The sequence below is a fragment of the Pinus tabuliformis genome, chromosome 6 (genome assembly GCF_031772625.1).
Source record: "Pinus tabuliformis cultivar Carrire ecotype Pingquan chromosome 6, CPIR1, whole genome shotgun sequence".
NCBI classification, from domain to species: Eukaryota; Viridiplantae; Streptophyta; class Pinopsida; order Pinales; family Pinaceae; genus Pinus; species Pinus tabuliformis.
This window is the reverse complement of record NC_142292.1, coordinates 717,968,613-717,994,434: the sequence shown is the minus strand read 5'-3', so window position 1 is coordinate 717,994,434 and position 25,822 is coordinate 717,968,613.

The window sequence follows — 25,822 nt, the reverse complement described above, 5'->3', positions numbered from 1 at the left end:
GAAAAGGAAAATTTCAAGCTCAGAAACAAAAATAGAGAATTGAAAAGCTTACTTGAAAAATGTGATAAATAAAATATCTCTTTAAAGGTCCAACTTGAAGAAGAAAAAAGAATTGAGGAAGTAATGAAGATCAAGATGATAAAGAAAGAATAAGATTGTATGAAAATTTAAAAGGAAGTTGTGTAATTAAGGGTTGAAGTTGAAAAGATCAATAAGAACTTGAAGAGCTCACAAGTGTTGGATAACATTCTCAGCTATTAGATATTACCATGTGATAAAACGAGTCTTGGCTATATAGGTGCATATTCAAGCAAAGAGGACACAAGTTCTAAGCCTCCAAAGGAAGAAACTAAAAAGTAATCTAGAAGTGATACCCATCATAGGGAAGGAAAAACTAAAATCAAGGAAAAAGATAAATAATGGATTGAACCTCCTCCAAGGAAGAAAATTTTTAGAAGATTATCATGGCAATCCTATTTTCCTAGGCATGAAAATATTTTTCTTGGTCATTGTTACTCTTGTGGAAATTTCGGGCATAAAGAAATTAATTGTAAAATTAATACTAGATGTAGTTCTGCAAGAAGTAGGAATTATTATGGATATGCAAAAAGTGACCACATATTAGGAAATGTTCATGGATCTACTAACAAAAACTACAATCCATTTGAACCACTAATGAATCAAAACATTGTATGCCACAAGTGCAATAATCTTGGTCACAAGGCAAAGGATTGCATGTTTATAAAATAAAATGCTCCAATCATATTAAAGATAGAAAATCCAACTATGATATGGGAAAAGAAAAGGAAGGAAGATTGCAATCTAACATTGATTGTTGAAGATAAATAAGAGGAACGGTACATAGATAATGGGTGCTCAACACATATGATAGGAGATCAAAACAAATTCAATAGCCTAAAAATAAAAGTCATGAGCGTTGCATTTGGAGATAACTCCTTTGTCGGGATACTTAGAAAAGGTGTAGTAATTCATGGAACTGAACATGTAAAAGAAACAAAATGTTTTTCTAGTTGAGGATTTGAAGCACAATCTTCTCAATGTTGATAAAATGTGTGTCGATCAATGGTATAAAATTTTGTTTGATCCCTAAAATTGTTAAATCAAAGAAGAAGACTCAAGAAGATTGGTTACAACATCTACAAGAATATAGAACAACATATGCATTCTAGACCAAGCAGAGAAAAAGAAATGTATAGCTAAGAAAAAGTGTGTTAGGGACAACAAATAAGGGAAGGGTAAGAAGACATAAGTCATGTTGATTTCCATGTATTCAGGGGGAGTAGAGCCAAAGAAATAAGTCACCCTCTTTCATTGATGTCAAGGGGAGAAGGAAAGGAAGTGAAGGATGGAGATAGGGGGAGCATGCCAACAAGGGGAGCATGAGTATTAACATCAACGATGTAAAAGGGTGAATGGGCCATTAATGAGTTTGGAAGTATCTCTAATATTTCCATGCATTTGTTTCTAAATATACATGGAAAAGGTCGTTAATTTGGATGCATGACCATTGCCTTTGGATTTCCCTTATCATTCCATTTCATTTGATAGATTGCATGCTTTGTGGGTCTTTTTTGTTGAAGAGATATTCACATTTTAAATTTGTTCTTAATCTGCCCCAATTGAATGGGTCTAACAAAAATAAAATGCATGAAAGAAACATGTTCAATATTGTCCAAACCAAAATCGAGGTGGTCTATAAAATAATTGTGGAATTGACTTCCTTTATAGACAAGACATCCCTCTTGATTAAGGTCAAAATGATTAGTTAATATTCAATCAATTTCAAGTTGACTTTGATAATAGAAGTCTCCTTTAAAGGGGAAAATTTTTGGTTCGGGTTAGCCCTAAAATAGGGCCCTCTCCAACAGTGTAAATAGCCTAACCATGAAAATTGAAAGGGACAATTTTTTGGCATTTCTTTGAGAAAGAAATGATCTCAAAACTCGCTAGAGAAAACTAGGCTAGAAGGAGGTGAATTTCAACAACGTGAAGAGCGGAGATCAAGGGTGATTAGGTTGAGTATGTTCTAAACATTAGTAGTACACTGAACTTTGTGTACAAGTTTTCTTATAAGACATTATGGTTATAGGTTAAACTACTAGAAGTTGAATTCTATGTTAGTTTTGAAGAAGGCCAATTTTGTCTTGGAGCATATCTGAACAACCCTAAATCTAGTCTTTCTTTAGGTTCGAATTTATCCCTTTGTTGCACGGATAAGCCACTGTTGTAGCAAACCATAGGGTCGAATTGAAGAAAATTATCTAAGGTTGAAAAGGGCTAATTTAAAGAGATGTAAGCTCACTAAGGAAGACAGGGGCTACAATGATAATTATATTATGTTAGTACTTGGTTGAGTATTATGTTATTACATTGATAGTTGTATTAGATTAGGATCAATGACATGAAGCAAACTAATATGAAGCATATTTAGAGAAAATAACAAGTCATATTTGTTTTACGTGTTGGGGTCACAGTTGGAGCTTGTGCCTCAAGGGGTTGTAGCCTCCTTCCTATTAATGTGGGAAAAATCAAGGGAGTTAGAGTTTCTTGACAGTTGCAACTGACATAATACTAGGGAATTGTAGCTCCCTTTAAGTTGTTGTTCATAAATTTTGGAGATTGTTATCTCCTCATGTATATGTAATTGATTATGATTTTACTAATATATTTTCATCATTGAATTTTTTACCAATATATAGATACATACTCTTGCTAATGATCTCTTGCACACCAATTTATTAGTTGTTAATGAAGTAAAATTTTTAAATGTGCTCAATATTGATTCACTTTAACCCTCCCCCCCCATCCCCTCTTAGTATTTTTGATATTTCAAACATAAATTATTGACGGTAGTCTAACTTATACACGAAATAACCTTTTTCATCAGAATTTGACAATACAATTTTAGGCAAGAATATGATTTTTGTTGTTTAAAATATATTTTTTGAATACATAAATGGATTCAAAACCCTAAAAACCCCTTGGGGCACTAGAATTCTACAAATTAAACAAACTTAAACTCAAGTTTTTAAAAATCTCTAGAGGATTTTAATTTTAAAAAACCAAAAAAAATGTTGTGAAAGTCCATTTCGTCTATAAGTTAGACTATGCCACTGGGCAAATTGAGTTAAAATATTATCATTAATTATTAAATAATTTTGTTAATAAATAAAATCAAAATATTAAATGTAATTAAATAATTAATAAATTATATTATTTCAAAATTATTAAAATTAATGTAAAATTAAATTAGACTTAAAAATTATTAATAATAGAATAAGGAGAATTAAGAAATAATTAGAATAAGTCAAGTAAAAAAAGAAATTGAAAGTAATTGATTGGTCAAATTACTAATCGGTGAAATTAAGACAAATATTACTATTAAATACTAGAAATTATTCATAATAAATAATATTAAAATACTAGAATACAAATAAATAATTAACAAATTAGATTATTAATTGTAGGATTAAAATACATACACACACATGGGGCACATTAAAGTATTGTGTTAAATATATTAAGTTTAAATTATACTATTAAGATAGTGTTAAACTAGAATTAGATTATAATTAGGAAATAAATAGAATTAAATGAGAGGAAAAATACAATAAAATATTAGATAAATAGAATTAAACAAGAGGGAATATGTAGCACACCCCCTCCTAATCCTCAGCTACACACTAGTTAAAATGACGTGGTTACTACCTTGACCCAAGGCCTAAGGTGTCGTTATGGAAATGGGGTCAAAAATTTTCGATCTTTTCTAACTTAAATAAAACTTCATATAAATGATTTCATTTTGTTCGCCATATTGAGACAATGATAGTGATATAAATTTCATCTTGATCCAACCTCCAGATAAAAAACTATGGCCATTCAAAGTTAAGTGTCACATCATCCTTTCCCTTGCCACATGGCCCCCAAGTAGCTACCTAGTTAGCGTATACTGCCAATGCCAATTAGTGGACCGTCAACCCTCAACAACGCCTACGTTTCGTGGGCTCATTACCCCAACTCCTCATTAACATGCACCCCACTTCATGCATCTGGGGAATAGATTCAGGGAAACTATCAAATGTCGGAAATCTAACTGACATAAACTTTTCTGTCTCCCAGATCTAAATCCTGACTAAATATCTGACTCCAATATACCAACTAAAACTCTTAGTTTACCTTTATTTTTCTTTCAAGGTGAACCTTCCAGGATCAATGTCCATTATCCCAGCCAAAATTCTCGGTATGAACTCTCTTAGGTAATTCTCTTTGCTAAAACTCTTAACATCAACTCTCCTGGATAACGCTCCCAACTCAACTCTCCAGGAAAAAATTCTTAATGTGCCTTTGATTTTCCTCTGAGGAATAGTCTCCAGGATAGATCTTATGGGATTATAACTCGAAAGGCATTCCATCCTTCCATTTTCCTTGTTCTGACAAGGCATAATCTGAACATTCTACCCACAGTGATTGTGAATACAATTTACAAGGCTAAGGATATGGCTTCTGATGTTCCACTTGTAAGGTTTACGACCATGGATATGCCATAGTGGTTATGCCTGAACCTAAGGCCATTAAAATTATATATATGTTCTTGAATCTAGTGGTTTTCAGAAGGATTTACCCCTTTCCAGGCTCAGGCGACTCAACCAATACCCTCAATAGAAATTTAAGCACATAACAGTGCCATTGACAAACATGCACACAACATGTTCATGGTGATATCAACAACATAAATAACTAAACAACTCCATCAGTCTCTCGATCTTATTGAGAGGTTCAATTAGCTTGAGGGTAGGAATTCACTATATTTCTTACCCTTACAACATACAAAGAATTGTGTTATTCCTGTATAGTCACACAAGGGATGAAGTGTCCAAAACACGCAGTTCCCTACCAAGTTTTTCCTACACTCACACGGGTACATCTATATCTAAAATTAGTGCATGAAAATCAATGCATAAAATCATAGTTATTCATTAGCACGTGAAGCCTGTGGACTCAGGGAAACAAGCCATCCCTCATGCAACACCAATTGAATACAGGATTTGTACATTTAATTTAATGTATGGAAACACTATTGTAAAACAACAGTACCGGAGGCATGATACAGAGCTTGAAGCTTCCAACACAAGAAAAATATTATTATTGAGGTATCTTTCAGTAAAATCACATAAAAAAAAAATATTCGACGTGTTTCAAACCATCTAGTGTGGTTCATATTTAGCAAAATATGAAGAACCAAATCATGGCATTAGATTAAATATATGAAGAGAGATTTTTTCTAGTTGTTAGAATATAACATCTAGCTTTTAATTATTCAAATGGCTAGAAAACATCTCTCTTGATCTATTTAATCTAATGCCATGATTTGTTCTTCATATTGTCCTAAATATGAACCAAACTACATGGTTTGAAACACGTCGACTAAAATGTTTTTATGTGATTTTTACCGAAAAACCTCTCAACATTCATAATATGCATCACAGAATCCTGAATTCGGATAAGAACATGATTCTTCAACAATAATTAAGATGGAAATTCATATTCAAGTTCTCCTTTTGGGACTACCAATGCATCTCACAATACATAGAAACGTACATCAATTATCACCTCCTTTCCATTACATGAAACCATAAGCTAATCATGCAATCAATACAACATTAATATAATGGTTCAATAAGAACCCCAATAGAAACAACTGCATTATCATACTTATCTGGATTTAATACTGGAGTTTGGAAACTAAGTTAGGGGCTACAATTCTCCACCCAACCATAGAAAAGTTTCATCCAAGTATTTCTCGTGGCTTTCACCCTCGAGTCAAATTCCAACGATTGAGGTAGAGTGCTCTCAGAGGAGTTTCAAACCAATACTTCAATTAAGACACACTATCTCGAGGCCACTTCACCTCCACCCACCAACTAGCAAAACGAGGTAAACATGGTGAACCATTTCATGGATATACATCCATCTTGTACTCGGTAGATTTTATCAATATCACTAGCTAAAAAAAGATTACTCAAGGCTACCCTGTCTTCACCCACAAGTTATTCAATAGTTTGACATCAAGCAGGGAATATTGTCTGTTATGTGGAAGGACTTGTAGCATCCCAATATCTCTAGGCACTTTGACACAGAGAGTTTAAATTCAGATGTGGAGGAAGAGATATAGTTAATAGCACGGAGGGTTTATTAGCCATGTTACATTTGAGGGAATAAGTGTGCACCTTCCAGCAGCTTAGAGAAATCTCTGACCTGTGTTCTCATCCCAATCCATGGAACTACCATCATGTGTTTTCATCCTAGTAACCCTATGATGATAGCTAAACTTCTTTTATACAACAAAGTTGCATCTTTACAAAATCAGTGCATGGACCTGTGGGTTATTGGCCCACTTATATATCGGAAGCATTCTAATTGAAGGAATCACAACAAAACCCGACCAATCACCATCGGTCCTTCTTTGAACATTTAAGGCCGGAACCCAAATAAATTAAAACTCTCTTTGATAAATCTATCGGGTTCGCTCAGGTCCTTTAACCCACGCACATGTTCACATGTGATTACCATCCGATCAATCAACTGACAAATGGTCTGGATGGCCAGAACTCAACGAGGTTTTAATCTTGTTGTATAAACCCTCATCGCGTCCGAATTATAAATTAACATCCGAGCTTATTAGCACGCAATATGTGTCCGATCACCCCTTAAACAGGCAATCAGATCCTTCGAAACCTTAAACTCTTTTGGATGATTTTCTCAGGTCCGCTAGCCGAGGTAACTTGCTTGCAAGCTTCCACGTGATCACCGTGGATCTTCTTCCATTAGACGGCTATGATGTTTCCTCCACCATTCCTCTTCCATCGTTATTATCCGTCGATCTGACCAATTTGACAGTTCCCATTCTTTGTCGTTTTAATTCTTTCTATGTCGTTGATCTTCTATTTCAACGATGCGACTTAATCCCCACCATTCTTTCGCCCTTCACTGTCCCTTTACAATCCTTTAGGAATTTGAGAAAAATCCTACGTCCTCCACTATAGAAGATAGTTCTCAATCTTCCTCTGTCTAGTATGAAAACCAATTACACTCACTTCTAGCTAATCCCTCTATCGATTTAAATGGGAAATCCCAATCTCTACATGCCTATACACATGTTTTATTAGACAATTTACTACTAATCCCGTAAAGGAAATTTCGTTAGTCATTCATGCTATTCAACATAAAATACCACAGTATTTCTCAGATTCACAGCCAATGCACCATAAGGCTATTAAGACACATACAGACAAAAATTACCACACATTATATATACAAATCCACACTGTTTTGGTATTCTTATAAAATATTTATAAGGAAAACAGTCACATTCGATTGTTTCGGTTCTTTTCCATAAAATCCATCTATTGCTCTTCCTAACTCCTCACTCTTGCTCTTACTATCTTCTTGCTTTCTAACCCCTAGCTAGCCTCTAGTTAACCTCTTGCTAACCTCTAGCTAACTTCCCGTATTATATAAAAGATCACAATTTATACAAAAACATATTCGTGAATCAATTTAGTTCAGATCCAACAATCTCTCACTCTCTCCCAAAGTATCTCTCCAACTCCACTCTTTTCTCAAACAAAATCCCAAATTAATCATTTAAATCCCTCAAATCCTCACTCTTCCTAGGATTACTTAACTGTCTCTAAGATCTCTACATTCACAACATATTCTCCATAAATAAATTTACAATTAAAATCCCCTCAACTCAACTAAACTTAGGAAAATAAATAAAATGATTAAGGGAACCCACTCCCTTTAGTAAATGTGAAATAAGACTCATGGGTCTTATAAGCTTTGAAGAATGCTCCTGCATCAGACTCCCCAGGTTGAAATAATTCATGGACTCCTATTCATGAGTCACCCAACTGCTCCTGTTGAAATCTTCCTCAGATTTCATCTTCCAATTGGTTCTTTGACCTCTTTCAATTGTAGGTGCATTTACAACCTTCTTTCTTTCTCCTGGATGCCAAACTCTGTGTTGTGGATGTCCTTTTGCTCTGCTTTCATAAGCTTATCCTTTGCATAATGTTTTGGTGTTGATATCCTACATAAACAACTCCTCAAACAAAATAAATTTCTGCTCCTCTATCTATTGTTTTCTTGTCATCATCTCAATAGAATTGAGCTCCAACTTTAGGTATTTTCCATTGTCTTGTACCTAACTGTTCATTCTGATTTCTGACTCAATCACCAACATCTTCTTCTATCTATAAACCATTTCCTTTATGATGTCCTGTATATCCTTCCATCTTTCCTTGACTGGCTGACTTTGACAATTCCTCATGCTCGTCACCTTTGTAGTTTTCACCATCCACCTATCCAATATATTGAGTAGAATCCTGCCAATCTCAAAAGAAGACTGTTTCCTGTTTGATACAAGAACATATAACCTTTCAACCACATACTGTTTATCAGTTGCAAATATTTTAGTTATTGAACCTTGATCAATTTCCTCCTCCTATTAAATTTAACTGAACTATTCACCAAATTTTCCAATTGTAAACTCAAGATAGACTCTTGACATTCAAATCTTCTTTGTATCAAAAAAAAATTGTTCCTAGACTTTAATTTCACATCTTTTGCAATCTTCTTTCTCTTCTGCAATGACTTGTTTAAGAGCCATGCTAACTCTCCTTCCTCTATTCCAAGCTTTTGAGCCAACTAGTTTCTCTCTCCCATCTTCTTATTTCCATAAGGAAATATGTCTTTCTACAACTCTGGAACTTACATACTCCTTCATGTTTACTTGTGCAAACATATCTCCAAGAGAAGTTTGTCCTTCATCTTGAAAACCACATTCAACAATTAGTAATTCAAAATCAGAAAATACACTACATTTTCCATCTCTTTCCTCATTAACTTTTCTCCAAGTTTTCTTTGATTTGTTATCCTCTTGATATGCATATGACATGCCAAACTTGTCATGTTGTCTTGTCTTGAAAACGTATTCTTGGTCTTCACTTTGCTCTGGATGTTGTCTAATTTCTTAATTATGTTCTCTGCTCTTGTCTTTGGCCTTCCTTCCTTTCACACTTCTTTTCATTCTTCCTATTTCTTCCCTACAAATCTGTAAGCCACTAATTTTCCTTTTCCATTCCTCCTTTTCAATCAAAATCATCCAATCTCTAATTCTCTTTGTTTCTGTACAGGAAACAAAATCACCACATACAATAGATTTTCATTCCTCTTTAGAGTCCCTTTTACAACAGTAAAAATTACTGTCAACACCACAAATATCACATTCCACTGAACCCCTTTGTTGCTCACTGCATATGCATAGTTAACGAAAGCATCCTTGCCTTCATCCTCTGAGATTGCTTGTCTCTTTCCAAGTTGTTGATTACATTCACCCTTACTCTTTTTGCAATTTGTACAAATAACATTGTCTTCAATTTTCTGTTGTCCCTCAGCCTCTACCAACCTATTCTTAAGCTCTTGGCTATCCTCCTTTCCTTTCTTCTTCATAGCATTTTTTGGACTAACTGTTCCTCCTTGGGATGAATTCTCTTTATAAATCTCTGTTCTTCTACCTTCCATAGTACACTCTTTAGTAAGAGTCCTTTCCATTAATGTTCCACAATGTCCTTCCAAGGCAATTTCTTGTCAATTAACTATCAATACAGGTTCATAATTTTTGAATAAAAATTGAAGAGATAATTCCATTACCTCAAGTGTTTGTACTGCACATACACTCTTGCTTTCTCCTGTCATAAGGTTATCTTCATACCTCTTTTCTACTTCTCCTTTTGCAATCTGCACTTTCCTTTTGTCTTCAGACTGTCTGCTATCTTTTTGCCAAGTCTTACTAGATTCATCATCCTCAGCCTCCTTAGTAGTTTTCAACATTTGTCCATGTTTAGTGTCTTTGAATACATTTTCAATCAAGAACTGTTCTATTACATCCATCTCTTCTAACAATTTCATTTCTTCAGCAACCTGCATAAACATATCTTCTAAAGGTTGTTCATCACCTGCATACATACACAAATCATCAGTTTCAAAAATACTAGGCTTCTCTTTCTTTGATGTTTCAATCATCACATCTCTTTGTTGATCCGAACTTGTCCAACAGTTCAGAAAATCATTCATAATTCTTTCCTCAACAAGGTAATCTTCTTGCTCAAGTCTATAATAGTCATCTTCCATCTCTAACTTAGCTGCTCTGAGTTTTTATCTTAATTTGATATACATTCTCCTCTTTATCTGTTTCTGCAACAACTTCCACTTTATCTTATTTCTTCTCATAGTCCAACCATAACTTTGGTCCTTTTCACATTTTTCTAGCAGCATTATTATGGCATCCACACTTGTTTTTAATTCTGCAATGTTTCTGTTAAATATCTCTTGACTCATCTCCTCTCCTTTGCCATTTTCCTTGGCATCTTCATTTCTTTTGTTGTGGCTTCTCTCTGAACCCTTGCCATGACTATCATTAGTCATTTCCTCATTATCTCTATGTGTTCCTCACTCACTCTATGCTGCACTAAGCCTCTGCAACAACAAGTCCTCCCTGTTGTCACTTACGTCACCAATCCCCTCTCTAGACTTGGTCTTTTGGCAAGCACTGGTTCTCTATCTCTGGAACCCTTGAGCACTCTCTTCAGCTCTCTTTAGGCTTATACCATCAACTCACCTTCTCTTGAGAACAATTTAATTGTCCTCCCTGTCCAACCTTCAGTTGGAATATTTAGGTTCACTACCACTAACACAACTCCTCTCTTTCGTTACACAGTCTACCACTGTGTGTTGCTTTTATCGTTCTCTTCCCTTATAAAAACAATTCAAATGAACCAACATCAAAATAAAACTCATACTTGATGATCTATCTCTTTAACCTTTCGCTAGCTTGGAAATACACATGCTACTTTACCTTTCACTGTTTGCACTTCAGTTCTTCTTTCAACTGAATTTCTGTTCCTGCTGAGTACATCCATATTCACTTTATTTCCTTACAATATCTCTGCTACAATTTCTTCATTTTCTTCTTTTTCACAGCTACCTGGCTGAAACTTCATTACCTGTTACTTGCATTCACCTACATACATCATTGAAGTTTTAAAACCTACAAGATCCTTCCTGATCCTGTCTCCTTCCTGATCCTGTCTTCCTCAAATCCCTTTTCCACAGTCTATATTGAATGAACCGACTGAAGTCTTCATTGCCTGTAACATTTCAGGTTTCCTCTATGCATAAATTGTTGTGTCATATTCTCCCTCTGTATCGGATCCATTACAATGCAAATTATATATACGCTGAGAATAAAATTCAACCTCTCAACCAATCTCCACAGAGCATTATTCTATCTCTGATACCAAAAATGATGACAGCTAAACTGCTTTTATACAGCAAAGCTACATCTTTACAAAATCAGCGCGTGGACCTATGGGTTATGGGCCCACGTATATATCGAAAGAATTCTAATTTGCGGAATCACAACAAAACCCAACCAATCACCATTGGTCCTTCTTTGAACATTTAAGGCCGAGACCCAAATAAATTAAAACTCTCTTTGATAAATCTATCAGGTCCGCTTAGGTCCGTTAACCCACGCACGTGTTCGCACGTGATTACTGTCCGATCAACCAACCGACGAACGGTCTGGATGGCTGGAACTCAACGAGGTTTTAAGCCCATTGTATAAACCCTCATCGCGTCCGAATTCTAAATTAATGCCTGTGCTTATTAGCACGCGATATGCATCTGACCACCCCTTAAATGGATGGTCCAATCCTTCGGAACCTTAAACTCTTTTTGATGATTTTCTCGGGTCCACTAGTCGAGGTAACTTACTTGCAAGTTTCCACGTGATCACCGTGGTTCTTCTTCCATCAGACGGCTATGATGTTTCCTTCGTCATTCCTCTTCCATCATTATTATCTGTCGATCTGACCGATCCTATGGTTCCTGTTCTTTTCCATTTTAATTCTTTCTACACCATTAATCTTCTATTTCAACGATGCAACTTAATGCCCACCATTCTTTCACCCTTCATCATCCCTTTACAATCCTTTAGGAATTTGAGAAAAAGCCCACGTCTTCCACTATAGAAGATAGTTCTCAATCTTCCTCTGTTTACTGTGAAAACCAATTATGCTCGCTTCCAGCTAATCCCTCCATCCATTTAAAAGGGAAATCCCAATCTCAACATGCCTATACATAGGTTTTATTAGACAATTAACTGCTAATCCCGTAAAGGAAATTTCGTCAGTCATTCATGCTATTCAACACAAAATTCCATAGTATTTCTCAGATTCACAGTCAGTGTAACATAAGGTTATTAAGACACATATAGACACAAATTCCCACATATGATTTATACAAATCCACATTGTTTTGGTATTTTTATAAAATAGTTACAAGGAAAATAGTCACATTCGATTGTTTCAGTTCTTTTCCATAAAATCCATCTACTGCTCTTCCTAACTCCTGACTCTTGATCTTACTATCTTCTTGCTTTCTAACCTCGAGCTAGCCTCTAGCTAACCTCTGGCTAACCTCTAGCTAACCTCCCAAATTATTCAAAAGATCACAATTTATACAAAAACGGATTCATGAACCAATTTAGTTCAGATCCAACAATCTCTCACTATCTCCCAAAGTATCTCTCCAGCTCCACTCTTTTCTGAAACAGAATCCAAAATTAATCATTTAAATACCTCTAATCCTCACTCTTCGTAGGATTACTTAATTGTCTCTAATATATCTACATTCACGACATATTCTCCATAAATAAATTTTCAATTAAAATCCCTTCAACTCAACTAAACTTAGGAAAATAAATAAAATGATTAAGGGAACCCACTCCCCTTAGTAAATCTGAAATAAGATTGATGGGTCTTATAAGCTTTAAAGAATGCTCCTGCATCACCCTGGGTGCCTCCATTTTGCAAAGGTTATTAACCAACATAGCCTCTAGTATATTTATCATCCCTATAAGGCACAACTATTACTTTATGATTATCAGTCAACAAGCCTGTTGACACCTAATCCTCTACGATTGGGTGAATTTATGTAAATAGTTAAATTAGGAATGTGAACAGTCATCAGGAGATGAACTGAGTAGTCACATCCTTTGTATATAACAATAGCTACCTAATGAAATAAACACGAATTAGTTTTCTGCCAAACTGGAATTACTCCTGGCCTGACATGGTACCAGAGCCAGCTCCTTTTTTTAGCCTTTATGTCCTTGTAACTCCTGGTCTGCTCCACTGCTCCCCATATAATTCAGTAACCGATTACCTGCTTCTGTCTGCCATCCCTATACTCTCTGTCTGACATTCATCTGACATGGGAACATTTGTGCTTCCCTTATACCTGTGCTCTCTGCCTGACATGGTATCTTTGCGCTAAATTAGGTATTAAGGCGATGGTCATAGTAATAATTGAACACTGTTTGAACGCTGGACATGGTATCAGTCTCATATGCTTGAACAATGGAAATTTCATATATCTGAACGTTGTTACGCATATAGTTTCTTTTTCAATAAAAACATTATTGTTGTTAATATGCCTGAGACTGCGCACTGCATATTTGAGACAGCATGATATGCCTGCTCATGTTTTGTTAATAAATCTGATATGCTTGGCTATTGTGGTGATAATACCTGAGATATGTGGAGATGTGTTGTTGGAGTGTGCTGCATTCTTTTTCGTTTGAACGCAGATAGAGTCTATCCGATTGCTGGTGATTTCAGACCTGGTTTGGATGAGTCGCAGCTAAATTTCATAAACATTTATGTATTCATCACCCACCGGAAGTAGGTGTATCTGCAACGATCTTTGACCTTTGTCAACATTTATAAAAGAAATATTTATTGTGAAGGCCAGTCGCAAATCTGAGATAACTCCTGCGTTCTCTGCTATTTTTCTGTCCCAATCAGTTATTGCCTCAATTTTGTAAGACTGTACAGAGACTGTCAATTGGTATCCAAAGCTCTGTTCATTGTTTTTAGATGAGCGTTTCCCTGTATTTTTTGATGAGCGTATCTTTGCTCCTCCATGAAAACTGGTCAATGTCATATTTCTGCTGGAATCCACATGACTGAGCCCACTCCTAGTCGAGTCATTTGCAATCATTGACATTTGTAATCAATCCACATGGAAGTCCACGACTCGGAATGCAGCGATCTGAGAATGCACACTCGTAATCCGCCTTCGGTTTGAGAGGATTGAAACATTGTAGGATTTTCTGAGAGATGATTTGGTTGATGTGGATGATTGAAGCGCTGGATGTGATTTGAGTGGAAGCAAATGCCTCTGGTCCGATTGTCGGTTCGTGAGGTTTGACCAGTTTGAGGCCCAAGTTTCATCGTTGTCTCAATACTACATTCAACACAGCGGTTTTAGCAGCCTTGAATAATTTTTTTGCTGCGCTGGATTGAATAATATGTTGCCATACTTCTTTCTTTTAAAGTCTGGTCAATATATTGAATGACAGAGGTGTGAAATTGTTGTATGGTGAATGGTGTCAAATACATTTTCAAATGCTGTTGTTTCATGTAAAAACATTGGTGCGGTGAGCGTGGAATGAAATTTTATTAAGTTTTTTTATGGCAATATGTTATATGCTTGAGAAGTGGAAGGTATAACATATATATTGTTTTCTATCAACAGAAGTAATTTCTTTTCTTACGGAATGCATTCAATCATCTCCATGGTAGGAATAGTTCTCACTGGCAAGGAGAACTATCCTGAATGGTCCCGAATGATAAAACACACCCTCATCTTCAATGAGTTGTGGAAAGGAGTGTGTGTCGGAGAAGGAGACAAAGACCCAGTACAACCTACCTCAGACAAAGAGCTCGTCATTTGGGAAAACAAGAACAGCAAAGCTTATGCATTAATCGCAGCATCTGTAAATGAAGAGGTGAGTCGCCATATTTTGTCATATTCAAATGCCTTTGAAGCCTTACAAAAGTTGAAAGAACTCTATGACTCACATTCTGCACTTGAAGTTGTTCAGCTCATGATTAAACTCTTCACTCTTGAACTGAAAAATAATGATCCTCTTGCTCTTGCATCTGAAGTAAAGTCTATAATGCACGATATCAATTCCACTAAGGTTGAGATAGTTATCCCTCTTATTATTTTCTCAAGGCACTCTATCCTACTTACTCCAATTATCTTGAGTCTTTGCAAGCAAATGGAAATCTCAAATATATAACCTTTGACTTTGTTGTGAAAAAGTTTGCTGAAAGAGAGAAAGCTTTAGGAAAGAAGACAGCCCCTGAATCTTCTGAAGAGACTGTGTGCCTTGCTCATAAAGAAAAGCAACCTGCTCAAGATTCTACAAGAGGAAGAGGTGGACGAAGAGGAAGAGGAAGATATTCCAGAGGCCAGGGGGGTAGACATTCTCAAGGAGAAAAGGCAGATCTGCACTACATTCACTGCAAAAGAAATGGATCACATGATGCCTCTACATGCAAGCTACCATGAGACAAAATTGAGCAGAAAAGAAACCAACAGAAAGGTAAAACTAATGATACAGACAAAGGTAAATCACCTGAATCCGCTCACTATATTGAGGCACAATGTAACATTGGAGTAAATGAAGATTTGTTTAATTCTTCACTTGCTTCTTCGAAAAATGATTGGTTACTTGATTCAGGAGCAACCTGTCACATGACTCATAGAAAAGATTTTTTTTGAAGATTTCACTGACAATGTTGATGGAGCAGTATACTCTGCAGATCAGTCAAAAATCAAGCCATCAGAGCTTGGCACAATCAGGCTTAAACTGCCTGGTCTTCCAGACTTCTTCTGGATCATGTTCTATATCTCCCACAGCTCAAGAGAAACTTGTTGTCTTTGGTCCACATCCGCCAGCAAGGTCACTCCATTCATATGTTTGATGGCAAGCTTGAGGTAAGAAAAGCATCTGACCACTCACTTGTCATGAGGGGAATAGAAGAAGAAAGGCTTCTCAAACTGCAAGGAACCTCTGCTCATGCACAACCTTTCTCATATATTTCTCATCGTGAAGAAGGTACACTTCCATCAAGTTTATTATGGCATGCTAGATTTGGACATTTAAACTATGACAGTCTCTACTTATTGAAGAAAAATGGTGTTGCTAGTTTGCCTACAATTCCTAGGAAACATAAGCAATGTGATTCTTGCATTCTAGGAAAGCATAGCAAACAGTCTTTTCATGATTCACATTCAAGAGCACATAGGAAGCTTGAACTCATTCATTCAGATTTATGTGGTCCAATGCATGTTCCTTCTGCAAATGGAAATAAATATATCATGACATTTATTGATGATTACACCAGAATGTGTTGGGTTTATTTATTGAAGAACAAATCTGATGCTTTTCAAACATTCAAGAATTTTCATAAATGGATTGAAAATGATGCACAATATCATATTGGGTCTATTCACACTGATAATGGAAAAGAATATACATCAAATGAATTTGAAAACTATCTTCGCCAACATAGGATCAAACATCAAACAATTGTGCCTTATAATCCCCAACAGAATGGTGTAGCTGAAAGAATGAATAGAACAATCTTGAATATGGTACGATCCATGCTTTTCTTCAAAAATGTAAAGATAATGTTTTGGGCTGATGTTGTTCTATGTGCTGCATATATAAAGAATAGATGTACATCTAATGCTATAAGAAGCAAGACTCCTTATGAATTGTGGTATGGACATGTTCCTTCGGTAAGACATCTCAGGATCTTTGGTTCCACCTGTTATGCTTTGATACCAAAGGTACATAGAAACAAACTTGGCGCTAGAAGTCGTAAGTGTATCTTCCTGGGGTATTCAAACACCTCCAAAGCATACCGCCTCTATGATGAAGTAAATAAAAAGTTTGTTGTATCTAGAGATGTAATTTTTCTTTAATCATCCAAATCTGACAATGTTGTTGAGCGGCAACTTGATCGCTTGGATAGATTCGCAAAAACGAAATCATTTCAAGAATTTGATAATCAGATTCCACATCTTGAAGGGGGAATTTCTATACTAGATCAACATGTGGAATCTTCTTCTGAAGAACAATCTCCCCTGCATGAAACTCCAACAACAGATGATGCTTTAAGTGATGTAATTGATAGAATTGGGAGACTCAATCTTGATTCAGTCCTAACTCAATCAATAGAGCAGCCTGGACCATCTCATAAAGGTCCCCCAAAGTGGCTGACAAAGACACTTGAAAGTGTTCATCCTGAGGAAATTGGAAAAACAGGAACCAGAAACTCAAACCAACAAAATGGAGGTGATGTAGATGACTCTAATTCACCTGTTGATATGGGTGTTACTTATGATTTTGAATTGAACTTGTCTACAGATTTTGAACCAACTTCCTTCAAAGACGCTGCTTCTCATGATGAATGGAAAGAAGCGATGCAAAAGGAGTATGACGCCCTCATAAAGAATGGCACTTGGAAGCTGGTTGATCCTCCATTTGGAACGAAACCAATTGGCTGCAAGTGGGTCTACAAGAACAAGTACAAAGCTTATGGCTCACTTGACAAGCACAAAGCTAGGCTTGTGGCAAAAGGTTTTGCACAAAAAGAAGGGGTCGATTATGAGGAGACTTTTGCCCCCACAGCAAAATGGGCCACCATTCAGACACTCTTTGCACTAGCAGCTCAGAACGGTTGGAAAGTCCATCAAATGGATGTAAAAACTGCTTTCTTGAATGGAGATCTAAAAGAGAATTTTTTTATGTCCCAGCCTGAAGGATTTGTTGTGAAAGGACATGAACGTAAAGTATGCAAACTTGTGAAGTCTTTGTATGGCCTCAAACAAGCACCGCGAGCCTGGTATGAAAAACTAACTGAGCATCTTCTGAAACTCAACTTCAATAATTTTGATCTTGATGATGCAACTTTATTTGTCAAGAAAGTTGGAAAAACAGTGGTATATCTTGTGGTATATGTAAATGATCTTTTAACGATAGGGAACAATGAAAGCTACATTGCATCCATAAAGAAGGAATTGGGGAAAAGTTTTGAAATGACTGATTTGGGCTATGTTCATTACTATCTTGGCATTGAAGTAATCCAACATCCAAAATCCATATTTCTTTCTCAAAAGAAATACATTGGAGATTTGTTAAACAGATTTGGCATGACAGAGTGCAATCCTCTTTCTACTCCAATGGAACAAAACTTAAAGCTCACATCTATTGAAGGAAAGGAATTTGAGGATGCAACAAAGTATAGACAGCTTGTAGGAAGTCTCAACTACCTTACTACTACCAGACCAGACATTTCATTTGCTGTTGGAATCCTCTCCAGGTTTATGCAAAAGCCTTGTGAGGGACATTGGTCTGTTGCAAAAAGAGTTCTAAAGTACTTGAAGGGAACTCAGGACTTTGGAATCAAGTACACACAAGTGGATGACTTCAGTTTGATCGGATACTCTAATTCAGACTTCGATGGATACAAAGAAACTGGGTTATCTACTTCAGGATATGCTATGAGTCTTGGATCAAGAGTTGTCTCCTGGAGATCACGCAAACAATCAATTCCAGCAGATTCCACAACAGAAGCAGAATACGTGGCAGCAGCTGAAGCAACAAAAGAAATTGTGTGGCTCAGGAAAATTCTTGAAGATTTGCAGGTAAAACAAGTACAATCAACTCCACTCATGATTGACAACACCTCTGCAATAAAGTTGGCCAAGAACACAAAGTTCCATGATCGTACAAAGCACATCAATACTAAATATCATCTGATCCGACATCATGTTGAGGCCAAAACAATCCATCTCCATCATTGTTCCACAAATGAGCAAATTGTAGACATCTTCACCAAAGTTCTTGGAAGAGAAAAGCTTGAAAGATTCAGAACGATGCTTGGACTCACCAACATCCCTTCAGATTAAGGGGGGAATGTTGACACCTAATCCTCTGCGATTGGGTGAATTTATGTAAATACTTAAATTAGGAATGTGAACAGTCATCAGGAGATGAATTGAGCAGTCACATCCTTTGTATATAACCATAGCTACCTAATGAAATAAACACGAATTAGTTTTCTGCCAAACTGGAGTTACTCCTGGCCTGACAAAGCCTCATGGTTTTCTTAGTTGACTACCATTAGAGCTTCTCTTCTCCTGAATTATCTTGTTCCCCATAATTGATCCGTAAACTGTCGCGGATATTCCACTCGACTGTTCGTCACAACATATATAATAATAATATATTAAAATACTGAAATTTCACACTATTATACTTTATTAAACTTTAATATTTGTGCATTTAACTGTAATTAGTGCATGCATGTGAATATAAATTATGCAAAAAAGTAGAGAATGAAAAAATAATCTCTCACACACATAAGACACAAGATATGTTCTCTAGGAAACCCTTTCAGGACAAAACCCAGCTGGAAGGTGAGGTCTCTTTGCTCTCTTTCTCTGCCTATAAATATGGATGTAGGTACAAAGAAGTAGTGTCTGTGGCCTATGGGCTGCTAAATTGCACAAATAATCTATGTTTTCTCTACCTCCTAGGTCTCCTGGCCATCTTTTCTCAGCTACGGAACAAAATTCTCTCGAAAGAATGGAATGCCTCTTCCACCTAGTGGCCCGGTTATAACACAACCCGATAGCCTACTAGTCGTTAAATTTGACTACATCAACTCTTAACTAGAGTTACAAAATAGAATCTTCTAGAGTCTTTTACATCACAAACACATGGCTAGCCCCTTTTCCATAAATAATGGGGGCTGATGCGGCATCCTCCCGAACTATAGGTGTGAAAACATGAAGGTTAACTTTTGAATGGCATAACTTTTGCATACAGAATCCAATTGACGCGCTTCTTCCACCGTTGGAAAGGTCTCTATGTTTAGAATACCATGAAAATTTTTACGCTTTTGTGACAAATCTTTACCCCCAAAAAACGTCATTTGATGCCTCAAAACACTCCTAGAAGGTTTTAGACCTCGTTTCACCAAACTGGGTCCTGCTGGTAAAAACGGTCTCGTGAGTTGATTCCTCCACTTTTTCCACTCCAAATGCATTGAGATGGATGAAAAACAATATAATGATCCAATTCAGATCACACCTCCCCATTTTGGAAGGCTTTTGGTTCCCAAAAGCTTTTATTGAATGAGGTGAGGAAATTTTTCCTCCAACATCTCTCTGGTGTACCATTTCTCTTTGCCTAGAAGTTGTCCCTTCAACCCAATATGCCAAAGGTCATGCTTACTCTGTCTTGTAGTTTTGGAACTCTTCTGAAAAGCTATATCTTTTGTCAACTTTGCCTGAGTGTCTCGTGCCAAATCCTCCACAGAAGGTAGGACCTCTTCCTCTTCCTGATCTAGCATGGAAGGCTCATAGAGTTTCAAATTATCTACATTCACAAATGAGTAAATGCACATAGGCATTATCACCCACCTTTTCTAGTATCTCCAAGGGAACATACCTTAGAGACTTGATTTTCTTACCAGGCCCCTTTAGCCTCTCCTTGTTCAATTGTCGCCATACTATGTCTCCCACCTTGAATGATTTCTCTATTTTGTGTTAATCATGCCTAGCCTTATACTTCTCCCGTGACTTCCACAATGTTTCACGTACCTTTAGATGGATTTGCCTAATCATATCTATAATTTTTTCATCCCCGAAAGTATCTCCTGTAAGATCTTCCCTCACTCCTCCTTGTTTCCCATAATAAATATCCAAAGGTGAAGGTGGTAAATAACCAAAACAAGTCTCAAATGGGGACTTTTGTGTGGAAGTGTCGATTGTTGTATTATAAGAATGTTGTATATATACTAGATTTTCATCCCAGGCCTTCATATTCTTCTGGTTTTATCCCCTCAAAAGTTGCACCAAAATTATTGTTGACTACTTCTGTCTTCCCATCTGTCTATGGATGGAATGATGTAGATCTCTTCAATTTTGTGTCCATATTCTCCGACAATGTAGTCCATACTGCACTGAGAAATCTTGTGTCCCTGTCTGAAATAATGCTCCTTGGTATCCCAAAGTGCACCAAGACCTATCCAAAAATTAAGTTTGTTACTTCTTGTTCGTTGATGGTCTTTTTACAGGGCATCAGAACACACATCTTGCTGAACCTGTCAACTACCATGAACAAGTAGTCATGTCCCTTCCTGGTTGTTGGTAATCATCCCACAAAGTCCATGGAAATGATTTCCCAAGGATGGGTAGCTACAGGTAAGGGATGATATATACCTTTTTTCCTGTTGTTAGGCTTGTTGGTACATCAAAGCATGCATCCCCTTATGAACCTAGCTACATGATCTTGAATCTTGGGCTAATACACACACCTCTACAAGTTAGCCACGATCTTCCCTACACCAAAGTTCCCAGCAACCTTGGAGGTGTGCACCTCTTTGATCAGCTACAATTGCTCACCTTTAGGAACACATAGTTTATCCAGCCTGTAGAGTAACCCATCCTGGAGATGATAGTCAACCATGGTATCGCCATTGTGCACATGACTCTGACTATGCAACTGCTAATACAGCTCCTTGAAGTTCTCATCTTTTGAATATGCCTCTTTGTATGCATCATGGATGAATGGCTCCATGTGCATAAGAGTCCCCAAAGTTGTAAACTTTCATGTTGGTGGCCTTGAAAGCATATCGGCCAACTTGTTTGTGTTTCCCTTATACTTGATCACCAAATGAAACTGATGTAAAAAACCCATCCACTTGTAATGTATGTTTTGTTGTAGCTTACTTTGGGCCTGCAAGTACTGTAACAGTTGGTGATCAGTGTGGATTATTGCCTACTTTCCCATGAAATAGTGCTCCCACTTCTTCATAGATTACACCATGGCATAGAGCTCCTTATTTTAGGTATAGTAGTTAAGAATTTCCCCATGAATTTCCTCCTTGCATCAAGTCAACTCCCATAGCATGTTGCTCCATACCCACTTGCATTTGTCTCCACTTCAAAGGGTTGATGCAACTTTTGTAATGCCAGAAATGGTGCTTCACTGATCTTCCTCTTTAGCTCCTCGAAAGCCTTCTCTTGGCCTTTTCCTAATTGGAAACTCTTGCCACCTGTTGTTATGGTGTGGAGCAGTGCTGCTACCACTAAAAATGAGGTTATGAATTTCCTTGGATACTGTGTTTCCCTAATGAAATTCCTGACCTCAGAATACTTAGTAGGCATTGTCCATTTCATGATTGTTAATTTTAGGTATGTTCTATGCTTAGAGTAATTTATTTCAATTTTCACAATTAGCTCAATATCTTTTCAAGATTAGCAATCACATTAGCATTACAGTAAACTGCAGATAGGACATAAACATAAATCACAAAAGACAAGCCAAGACAAGAGGACACAAGATGTGGTGCTAGCCAGGGACAAACCCCAATGTGGGGAAACCCTTGATCAATTCTTCTTATATGTTCTTCAATAGTTCAGCAGAGAGAGAGATAGTACGTTTACAACAGAAATCAACACTTTGACTTATCTAGATAAGAGCATAGATCATCTATAAGAAGATGATACATGAGATCAGTTGAAGACATGCTGCTTCAACTGATTCTCCAAGGTGACTCATTCACCTACCTTTGTGTTGCATTTCATCGTCATGCAGCACCTCACCATGCTGCATCATGCTTCACCCATCATCACTATGCCACATCTCATCATGCTTCATTAATCATGATTGTACCCATCACTATACCGCATTATGTGCCATTTCTGCACCATGTTGCCATATTGACCTATGCACTGGCTGCATCTTGCTTGCTTGTTGTCCCTAGCTTGCTTATTTTCCCTAGCATGCTTTTTGTCCTTTGCATGCTAGTTGTCCCTTGCATGCTAGCTGTAACATTGCATGCTTGGTGTATTTGCTGCTAAGTACCATACAACTATCCCAATGTTAGTTAGTTGTCCATTGCATGCTGGTCTCCTTTGGAGACAGATGCTCTGGCTGTTCCGGAAGTTTCGACAATTTCGGTTATTCGTGGCAGTTCTGACAGTTCCGGTAATTTTGGCTATTCCCAACAGTTCTGGCGGTTTCGACAGTTCTGGCAGTTCCGACAATTACGGATTTTCCCAGCATTTCCAGCAGTTCCTTGTAGTTCTGGCTTCTTCCCTTTGCGTTAGCTTTCCCGGCTGTTCCGACTATTTCCAATAGTTCTGGCTATTCCTGGCAGTTCCGACAGTTCCGGCAATTCCGACTATTCCCAGCAGTTCCGACAGTTCGTATAGTTCTAGAAATTCCAGCAATTCCGGAAATTCTGGCTATTCCCGGCAGTTCTGACTTTTCCCAGCAGTTCCAAAAATTCCCGGCAGGCCCGGTAGTTCCAGAAATTCCGGCTATTCCCAGCAGTTTCGACGGTTTCGGCAATTCCGACTATTCCCTACAGTTCCGAAAGTTCCCGACAATTCCGATAGTTCTGGCAGTTCCCCGCAGTTCCGGCTTTTCCCAATAATTCTGGCAGTTCCAGTATTTCCCGGCAGTTTCGGCATTTCCCGACAGTTCCAGCATTTCCCGACAGTTCTGGCTTCTCCCGGTAGTTCCGGTAATTCTGGCTATTCCCGACAGTTCTGGCAGTTCCTTGTAGTTCCGGCCTTTCCCGGTAATTCTGGCAGTTCCCAATAGTCCTGGCATTTCCCGGCAGTTTCGGCTTCTCCCCGTAGTTCCAGCAGTTCCCGGAAATTTCAGCTATTCCCGGCAGTTCCGGCTTCTACCCTCTAGATTAGGGCAGTGTTATCCCTTAAGATCTCTCCTCCTACTAAAACCCAAAAAAAAGTAGAGATGAAGACATCCCAAGTGTGTTGAACTGACTTGAAGGCCACCTCTATTTATACTAAAACGTTCACCACAAGTGGGGTTTATTTGGTTGCTGACCGACCTTGACTTACTATTGAAATTTTTGATGTGCCTTTGTGTGCATTGGTGATGCATGGTTTTCCATCCTTGATGATTTGGTACTGGCTATCTCTCCTCATAAATATTGCATCATGCATGTACATGTATGGACTCACAAACACGACTCCACATACATCAAGGGGAACCACATCCAGATCTACTTCATCAGTAAAATCAACATTGATAGAAAATCTAAATTTTCATTGTTTTGTTACCTTCAGCTCTACATCCTTATTTACCCATCCCAGCGATATGGATTTGGATGATCATGAACTTCCATCTAAAAATTCTTGAAGAGCTCTGCTACAATGAGATTCATCTACAATCCTAAGTCAAACAAAGCATCAATATTTGTCTTCTTGACATGTATCTTTATATGGAAGAGTTTGGTTATTTCTTTCTCTTCCTATTGTTGAAGGCTACTCAGATTCACCTCCTTCTGCATTGATTTACATATGATCTTCTCATCCACGTTTGAGTTGCTTTCAACTTGGTTATTCGAATTAGTGGCCATGAGATTCTTATTCTTATTATCTTTCTTCCTGTTCTTCGGGATTAGCTCTTGATGCAACTTCCAACACTTCTCTTCTGTGTGGCCATCAATATTGCAGTGGTTGCAATGATTGCTAGGATCTTTGCATTAGTGTGTTGTGGTTGCAGTATTTTTATATTTTCCCCCTTTTTGCTTCTTATTCCCCTCCTTAGAATCTTCTTGTTGCTCCTTCTGCTTCGATCCACTTGATTGAAATCTTTTCAAGCCTATGTTCTCGAGGTACTATGCGTGTACACAAGCCTCATCCACCGATTTGGGTTTGAACAACATCACTTGCTCACACAGATGGTGGTGGAGACCCCCCAAATACTTTAGTACATCTGGGCTATTTAGAGAGATACCTAACATTATAGTAATCTTTCTGAATTCTATGGTGTAATTTTGCATGCTTTGGTCTAGCTTTTTCCTAAAGTAATGCCACTTGATCCATTGGTCCATCATGTACCCAATGGGATAAAACTATGACTTAATGAGGGTTTTGAAATCCTCCCACTTAGTCACTAGAGGTTCTCCCTCCAACCTCAGGGTTTCTGTGTGGATCTCCCACCAATTCAGTGCATGGCCCTCTAATTTCACCCACGCAAATGAGATCTTTTGCCCTTCCTCAATCTAATAGACACTGAAATAAACTTCCAGTTGCTGCAACTAGTGGTTCAGCTTCAGAGTGTCGATCTCGTCGTGGTATGACTTGACATCGAATTTTTCTTCCCTTTTTAATAGGGACTGCAATTGGTTCACAACACTTGAACTAGGTTGATCTTTTTCAGGTCCTTTCTTCGAATGGTTCTTCGTTTCTCCCCAATCTTCTAATCCCTGTTCTAATTTTTCCTCTGCATTTGAACCCCCATCTTCTCCAAACATCCTCAACTTAGTGCTTAGGGTCGCCATGAGGAGGTTTACATTGAAGTTTATATCTGGGACTTGTTGTCCTAGCCGTGAAAACCTCACCTCTACAGGATCACAAGGTTTGTTTATAGATTCATCTGTCATCATTAGGGTTTTACGATTTTCAACCTCGCCGACCTAGATCCCCTGCAAATATCCACAAATGAACAAAGAAACCTACTCTGATACCAAATGATCCATAAACTGTCGTGGATATTCCATTGGATAATTTGTCACAACAAATCTGATAATAATATATTAAAATACTGAAATTTTACACTATTATATTTTATTAAACTTTAATATTTATGGATTTAACTATAAGTAGTACATGCATGCGAATATAAATTATGCAGGAAAGTAGAGAAAGACAAAATAAGCTCACACACACATAACACACAAGATATGCTCTCTAGGAAACCCTTTCAAATTAGAGGAAATTTCAACTCAAAAATAGCCACCTAAGAAAAAAATTTAAAAATTAA